Raw genomic sequence first — 8,922 nt, 5'->3', positions numbered from 1 at the left:
TTTATAACAGTTTATCAGAAAATATCTTTTCATGTTAACATCAAATTGTAGTGTAATAGTTATCCAACAAAGCTGCATCCTCAAGTTTGCCAGATAATGAGGCCGTGTGACAGTTGTGTGGACTCTCTACATTTATGGTGGCAGAAATGCACCTTGTTGTGAACAAACACAGAGTGGATTTGTTAAATGGACCTTTACATGAGTTCTGATGTGAATCTCTCCCACAGATGTTCTGTTGCTCACACAGAAATACTTTCATGTACTTTAATAAGATTTGAGTCTCTGCAGGAGGTTAGCTGAGAAAATGACTTACAGCAGAAAAAACATCACATCAGTTGACACAGCTGAGACATCAAAATCTAATCAATTTAACAGATTAGCTGTTTTATCCGTTTTGTGTTAAAATGACAGATGGCACTAGAATTATAAACAAACAGAAAACTTGTTTATGCCAACTGGCAGATTTAATTTATGGACAGTCACAGGGGTGGATTAGTAAATGGTAATGGTAAATTAACTGGTTCTTTTATAGCGCCACTCACCACTTTCATATTTTTTCATAATTAACTTTAAACATGTGCTCTGGAGTCTATGGAGTCTATGGAGTCTATGGAGTCTATGGAGTCTATGGAGGCGGTGGATGAGAGGACGATATTAGTAAAGCTGGTTGTCTATCATGAACAACCCACATCACCTTCTGCATGAGTATGTGAGTGAGCTGAGCAGCTCCTTTAGTCAGAGACTGAAACACCCTCAAGTGAATGGCTGCTCCCATATGGGATTAGAACGATGCCATCTTATCCCATAGTCCAGCCAATGACGCGATTCACATTTTGTAACAGTTGCTTGTAATGCAGTGTATCACCACATGGCGGCGCCTCCGTCTCAGACTGGTGTGTCACCCCTTTTTGTTCTTCTTCGCACTCCTCCTGTAATGGATGCTCCCGTGTGTACGCGGACTAGTGTGCTCTTTAGTAATGTGTGGTAGAGGTAGCACTTTTATTTTTGATATTGTAAATAAATGAGTACTTTTTGGAAAGTCAGAAGCTGTTGCTCATTCGCTATCCACCTGCACACCTCCGCGGCTGGTTTGTGTGTTTGCTCAGACACATGAAAAATTAGAGGGAACATTGGATCAGAGGTGTATTAGATCAGTTTTGATAGAGGAGAGCGAGACAAAGGGTCAACAGGAAATCACAACTAATTAAATACTGAATTTTACATTGCTATACAGGAACTATACAGATAGCTGCACAGAAGTTTAAACAGCGTGAAATAACCGTTTTACAAGGTGATGTTTTATGACTGGTAAAGTCAGAATTCTGCTTGAATACCATATTTTTCAAACCATAAGGCACATTAAGCAAAACAAAACAGTCAGATAAGTCAAACTTTACTCAACTCATTCTTCTTGCTTCCTCCACTTCTGTACCATTGATTCATTAATGTTGAATTCTCTGGCAGCTGCTCTATTCCCATGTTGTTGCAGTATATTAATGACTAACCTCGTATTGTGGATGGATTATCTCAGTTGTTCTCCTGACTGAAGTTTGGTCCTTTACAGCATCCTGCCATGCGATTGCATTTGTCTCTAACCACAGGAACCTTCACGTTAACTTTTATAAGTGGAAAAGGTTAGGTTCTCCTAGCTTTTTTTAACTCTCAGTGATGTTGCAGTGTTTGTTTGACTTTGGGACCTGAAGCAGACTGAGTTTTGGACCCAGTTTACTCTGCGAGCCTCCTGACTGCAGTAACCGTAATGCTCCCGCAATCCATCTTCGTAGCTTACCAAAGTCATACTAAAACATGTTTTGATAGGTTTTGAGCACCTTGTACCACGTAAAATCGGTTTGAGGTCAGTAAGCGCAACCAGGATTATAAGTGCAGAGAATATAGTAATCATACAAAAGTAATATACCTAAAGAAATACTAACAGAACTTACTCTCCAAAATCATATAGATGATACAGGATCATAATTATTGATTTATGTCGGTTTTATTTTAATGTTGCAGCTTTAGATGGTTGGAACAACTTATATACTGCTGAGTCACTTTATCTATAATAATGTAGCATTACATAGTAATTAAATAAATGTCAGGGAGTACAATGTTTGAATTCAAAATACAGTAGAGCAGAAATAGAAAACTACCAAAAAAAAAATACATCAATACGGTTCAAACATACAGTATGAATTATACTCTATAAGTACTCAAGTGCATGTACAACTTTACTTTGTGTCACTGGTGGTATTAACAGATTTACAGCACTCTGTGTAAGATATAGAAGAATAAGCTGTTTCCTACTTTCTCCACTCATCAGTCTGTAACTCAACCAAACCCATAACGTCTGTGTTCTCCACAGTCTGGTGGTTTTCTGTTTTCTCTGCTGTTTTGTTGAATGTCAAACTCAAACTAACCTCAGTGGCATTTCAATTAAGTTGTGATGTCACTGCTGAGCAGTGCAACAAATCAGGGTCAGTCAATTTAAACCTGACATGAGTTCAGACATTTGATGCTTTTTAGGCTTTGCTGTAATAATTATCATGCATGACATGATAATTATTACAGTAATTGATCACTGAAGCCTAATGATGTGTCGTGTGTGTCGAAGCTCCGAAGCGTGTGTCGGGTAATCTCAGGTTGTTTTTGTGAAGCACGTATCGAGGCACGCTTTGATTACTTATGCAGTGGCGCTCGAGGCCTCGCGGGCAGTCCGTATCACGTGACTGATTCAGGAACTGGTTTTCTGGTGTGTGCCAGATTCGAAATCAAATGGACAGAAAAACACAGCTGATTTCCCCATCACATTGTGTTGTTGAATTTGATTACGTACGTGCTACATAGTTGAGCTTCTTCTTCAATGAACCAGCAAGGAAGAGATTTTTTTAATTTCTCTCCTAATAAAGTATGCACACAGTAATAAATATCACAAATGATAAGTACCATAATATAAATAAACAACACCACAGATCCTATAATCTGATTTCTGTCTTTTAGTTTATTAAAAACTGAAGCACCACACACTAGTTTGTGTCATTATCCAGATGTACATAAGCATGCCAAAACGCTGTCCTGATAGTTTCCACTTTCTTTTGTATCAGACATCTGATGGTGTTGACAAAATACCATACTTTCTCTCATAACACATGTTTTTCTGACAGAAGCCATCTTGTTTTTCATCATTTGCTTATGGCCTCAACAATCTGCCTAAATGAGGCTGTTTTTACAAGAAAAATAATAAATCTATGGAGTTGACAGAACTTGCGACACGATTTTAATCACTTAAAAAATATGTAAAAATAAATTTTCAATTGCATATTTTGATTATATAAGGTATTGACTTAAATACTTAGTGACGAGAGCCATGATGTTTAATTTTACATTACTTTTAATTTTTTTTCTGTATTTTAATATTATCACACCTGCTTCTGGACAATGGATTTTTAAGGTACTGGTAATGTATTGTACCATTTAAAATAAATATATATTTATAAATGCAAAATCATAGTTTTGTTGTATAAACATTGCCTTGGTTTGTCTTTTAGGCAGTTGGGTTAACACTTGTATGCATATTTTTAACCACAAAATTGGGTTTTATCTGCCGGACATGTTTTGTCCCTTATCTCAAGAATCCTGGTTATTAAAAAGTGAAGCACCACACACTAGTTTGTGTCATTGTCCAGATGTACATAAGCATGATTACACAGTTACACAATCATACCAAAACTCTGTCCTGATAGTTTCCACTTTCTCTTTTGTATCAGACATACTGAGACAATATTCGGGATAAATAACCATGAAAACAATTTATTTATTAAGTTTAGAGGTTTACACATCACATCATTATAATCAGAGCCTTTTCACTTGAATCGTCCACTTGATGGTGCAGTAGAGCAAATGAATCATCACAATGCTTTGAACCATGAGTCGACCAGTTGGATGGAAACCTTCAGTTCCTCACGAGGCTTCATCTCACCATCACTAGGAGTCATCATCTAATGACGCCTTCCCTACTTCAGTAGAATGCCAGGACCTAGAAAGGAAGAGGGGAGAGCTTAGTGCAGGACGAGCAAGCTAGGTAAGGAAGCAGTGTGTACAACAGTGTTTACGGCAGCTTGAAATAAGCTGCATTAATAAGGCCACAAGCATCACAGTTAAACCACTGTGTGTGCGTCGTGCTAGGTACCCCTGTAACACATCTCTTGCTAAACAGTTTTTGGACTAACTTGTGCTCTGCAGCCAGAGCTTTGTTAGACTGCTAACTGACATATTAACAGTTTTCTTTATATTGACGCAGAGCCAAAGGTCACACTATGAGTATCTTACATTATTATTATTTTGTCAACAGAGATTGTCTGAGGACTATGATGACATTACGCAGGTAACCACTGAACATCAGTTCTGAGCCTGTGCTCCATCAGTTAGATGGTGGCTCTCAGATCACTGTAATTGAATTACGTGTGCCACTATAATATATATAAATATATATACTATAATACCTGGTTGTTTGTGTAAACTTCGTACATAAATTTTATTTGTTCTGTCAGCTCACATTCTCTACATGTCAGTCTGAGGGAAAGCGCTGATCCTGATGTTGGTGTGTCAAATTTGTATTTCACCAGTTGACATCACATGCGTACCTTTAGAATGTGGTAGTAAACCCATACAAGGTCCTCTCTGCTGCCTCGTACTCGAATCAGAGTTTGATCGATGTCAAGTGATCTATTGATGTCAAATCACAAGATTTGATATATCAAAAATCCTTGTACATCGAATCAGAGTGTAATCGATGTCAAGTGATCTATTGATGTCAAATCACAAGATTTGATATATCAAAGATACTTGGATATCGAATCAGAGTTTGATTGACGACAAGTGATCTATTGATGTCAAATCACAAGATTTGATATATCAAAGATCCTTGTACATCGAATCAGTTTGATCGATGACAAGTGATCTCCATCCATCCATTCGCTTCCGCTTATCCTTTTCAGGGTCGCGGGGGGCGCTGGAGCCTATCCCAGCTGTCATAGGGCGAGAGGCAGGGTACACCCTGGACAGGTCGCCAGTCTGTCGCAGGGCTAACACACAGGGACAGAAACCATTCACACTCCCATTCACACCTAGTGGCAATTTGGATTATCCAATTAACCTATCCCCACAAGCTGCATGTCTTTGGACGGTGGGAGGAAGCCAGAGTACCCGGAGGGAACCCACGCAAACTCCACACAGAAAGACCCCGGTCTGATGGTGGAATTGAACTCAGGACTTTCTTGCTGTGCGGCAACAGTGCTAACCACCGTGCCACCGTGCTGCCCTATTGATGTCAAATCACGAGATTTGATATATCAAAGATCCTTGTACATCGAATCAGAGTTTGATCGATGTTTGATGTTTTAGAGATACTTTTGATTTTACATAACACTATTTAAAAATTCTAGTAATATCAATTTGATATAGATATTGTTATGTTATTATATGCTGTATGTGTTTTACTTTAGGTCTCTCTAGAAATGTGATTTGAATCTTAATGAGATTTTTATATGGATAAATAAAGGTCTAATAATATAGTAAAGATTAATTATAAATTAACCTGAGTAGCGAAAGACCGCGGTAGGTTTGAAAATGATTTGTCGGGAGTCCGGTGTTCTCCGGCTCTGAGTGACCTTACCCAACCCAGCTATCGAGCTAGTGGGTAACAGAAACGTCGGAGCGCTTTTGAAAATATGTGGTGTCTGATAAACTGAGCAGATATTTGAGGTTTACACAGCTACATTCTCGCCTGAAAATATGTTAAACGTTTATTTTGTGACCCAGAAAGAATAATAAGAGTAATATTAAAACTAACTAGCTGCCGCCATTGTTGGAAACTGAGCAGGGCCGCGCTATGAATTCTGGGACACAGTTTCTTCTTCTTCGGGGTTTAACGGCAGCTGGCATCCTTGTACATGCAGTGCTGCCATCTTCTGTTTCAGTCCGTTATTACACCTCTTAAATCCTACTACTTATTCCTGCGTCTTTTGGGATCTTACAGAAGCTTCAAACGACGCGTCGACTATTAATTAGTTGTCGATGATTTTGATAGTCGACGTAATCGTGGCAGCCCTAATCCGCGAGTTGTTCAGTAAACTTCATTTCCTACTTCATCAGTCAAGGAGTATGAAGTGGGATTATTTTTGTTCTTTTTTTAAATCAAAATAACACACAAGAGCTGTAACAGAAAAACAAAAAGACCAATTCATGTCCATCTGATCCATCCTCTGTGTCTCCTCCTGTCTGACCTGCAGGTGAGAAACAGGTGTGAGGTGTCAGCTGTCAGGTAGGTGATGAGTGAAGAACAGAACAGAATCCATTTCCTCTTCAAACTGCTGTCAGACATTATCTACTGCACTCTGATCACATCACTCAGACCAGCTGCTTTCTACAAAGTCTCATCAACAACATCTTTAGAAACAAACATCAACAACCAGGAAGCAGCTTCACCTCTGATCAGCACATCACCTCTCAACCGAGAAGAGTGTCCCCCCAAAAGGGACATGGACCCCCTAATGATCCTCTACCTAATCACAATAGCCAAGGTGTAAAAACAGGTGTAGGTCACAATCAGCCAAGGTTTCAGGTGAGTTCATTGTGAAATCTAGCCCCATAAGACCCTAGTCCTATTATGAGAGGTCAAAAGGCCCAGGATGTGCGTAGGTGTTAAGGTGTCTGGGAAAGGATCTCAAAACTGAATTATAGATGGCAGACAGTTGGTGACAGGCAGTTTTTCACTATGGCTGAATGTTAAATTACTGTTTGAAGAGTTGAGTGAGAGATCTGATTTTTGTAGTTTTGTCCATTTTGGAAGTTTTTTGTTACTTTTCTAAGTGAATGCCAAAACGGCCTTCTGGGCCTTCTTTTGGGACTTCTGAATTGATCTGAATTCCTTTTAGATTAGTGAACGTGTTGCACAACACATATAATTAAATGTGTGTTGGAAATATTTGATTAACCTTGGATAATGTTTATTACTCTTGCTAAATTACTTTACTTTGATGGGACCCATGCAAATGGTTTTCTATAACATTATTTTTGAATGAAATTATTATAAGAATCAATGTTATGACTTTGGTTATTGGTTTATTGGCTTTATATAAAATATGACATTAATTATTTGACTTTTCTATTTATGGATTTATTTTTCAATTGTAATGGCAGTAGAACGCTGTTCCAATTTAACTGTGAATGCTAATTTATGTTTTTAACCTTGATTAAGTCAGAGTTTTTTCCCCATTATCAAACCCCTGATCAGCGCAGGATGGCGAGCCACCTGACCACCGCTGTATTGCGGTAGGACTGATAAATCTATATGAACTGATAAATGGACTTCCTACCTGTTTGGAAACACGGCTTATTGCAGGTCAACTAAACTGAACTGACTAAACCTTGTCCAACTTCCTCTTGGGACTAAATTAGTTGTTTTGTATTATTATTATTATTATTGTTGTTGTTGTTGTTGTTGTTGTTGTTATTATTATTATTATTATTAGTAGTGTGATTATTATCACTATCATTGAGTTTTTTTATAATATATATGCTGTTGGGAATAAATAATTTTTCAGTGCCTCAATAATGCTATGCTTATTTATTAATAAGTGTTATAAGTTATATAGTGTAGTATTAAGTTGACACAGCCCTGAAAAATAAAGGCATTAGACCATGTGTCCTTGGGGAGTAGAAAGCTGCAGACTCTTGCTCACGCTTGCCTGGGAAAATTAGATCAAGAGGGGGCTGTCTCTAGTGGAAAGTTACTGAGACACTGTTGTTTAGACTAGAATGAGAGAGCTTCTGTAATAAAACTGTAGGGGCACACCACCATATTTGAGATCCGCGGCAACGTGTCATGCAGGACGCATCTCCCTTCTAGAAGTAATAAAGTGTCTAGAATGGTCTACTGAGCAGTGTTTTGTCTTCCATCGGATGCCTCTGAGGAATCAAAAGAACTCGGTGAAGTGTTGATATTTACAATGTATATATATTTTTCTTTTGTTTATCTGTCTATAAATTTCATCTCACCATAAGATACATAATACATGTATATTTGAGCTCTACTTCTGTTGTTTGTATTTTATCCGCACACTCAGGCTCCGTAGTCGAAGCACTTCTGACTAGCTTATTATCAAGCTGCAGTCAGGCTGATCCTTTACTGCGTTACATTGTGCCATGCGTTTATGAAGTGGCTGTTTGGTTTCTCCAATTTAGAGGTATGAGCATTCCTCGTTACATTGTACAGTATACACTAGGATTTACGTTTGTGATTAGGAGTTCTGTCTTTGGGAAGAACCAGTTTTCTTCTGGGTGTGTTGCTGGGTCTGAGGTACACTGGGATGTTCTCCCATCGGGCTTAAGTCTGGGACTCTCCGCCATTTGAACCTAGAACTGAAGAAGCTTCTTGGATGAGAGGTGAGACATCTTTAAGCAACGTAAAGAAGTCCAAATGCTTTTCTTTCCAAGCTCCTTACTACGATAACGATCTGACCAGTCAACCAAACTTTAGAAAAACAAACATCAACAACCAGGAAGCAGCTTCACCTCTGATCACACACACACTCAACTCTACTCACTCACCTGGAGGAACAACATGAAGGTTGACAAATGCTGATGACGTCACTATCCAGTTTTGCTCTCCTTCTGTTTTGCTTCCCTTCGTGAAGACCACGACACTGTATGTTCCATGCTCATTAATCGTCACATTGTTCAGAATCAAAGACACGTCTCCATCCTTCATCTGTCTGTCCTGCAGATCCACCCGGTTCTTAAAAGATGATGCTGGTCATCTGGTAATAAACTCATCCCGGTACAAAAGCACATAATCTGTCTCCATGCCAGATGCTGCTCCACTCTACCACACTGGGATCACTGTTGAGGTTTGGAACTTGACAT

General features: G+C 38.7%; 1 long non-coding RNA gene across 2 annotated transcripts; it reads right to left on the bottom strand.

Moving 5' to 3' along the window:
- Positions 1-3,862: 3,862 nt before the first annotated feature.
- On the bottom strand, positions 3,863-6,331 carry LOC121813330. Of its 2 annotated transcripts, none has more exons than XR_006053657.1 (2): positions 6,282-6,331; positions 3,863-4,033 (listed from the first exon to the last, which is right to left on the bottom strand). It is a non-coding gene; the product is annotated as an uncharacterized LOC121813330 (long non-coding RNA). The 2 variants fall into 2 exon arrangements; XR_006053656.1 differs by lacking the exon at positions 6,282-6,331 and adding an exon at positions 4,641-5,038.
- Positions 6,332-8,922: the final 2,591 nt, after the last annotated feature.

Source organism: Haplochromis burtoni, unplaced genomic scaffold, assembly GCF_018398535.1.
Source record: "Haplochromis burtoni strain Fernald_Lab_line unplaced genomic scaffold, NCSU_Asbu1 Contig_1536, whole genome shotgun sequence".
NCBI lineage: Eukaryota > Metazoa > Chordata > Actinopteri > Cichliformes > Cichlidae > Haplochromis > Haplochromis burtoni.
This window is presented reverse-complemented; position numbering and strand designations above follow the sequence as displayed.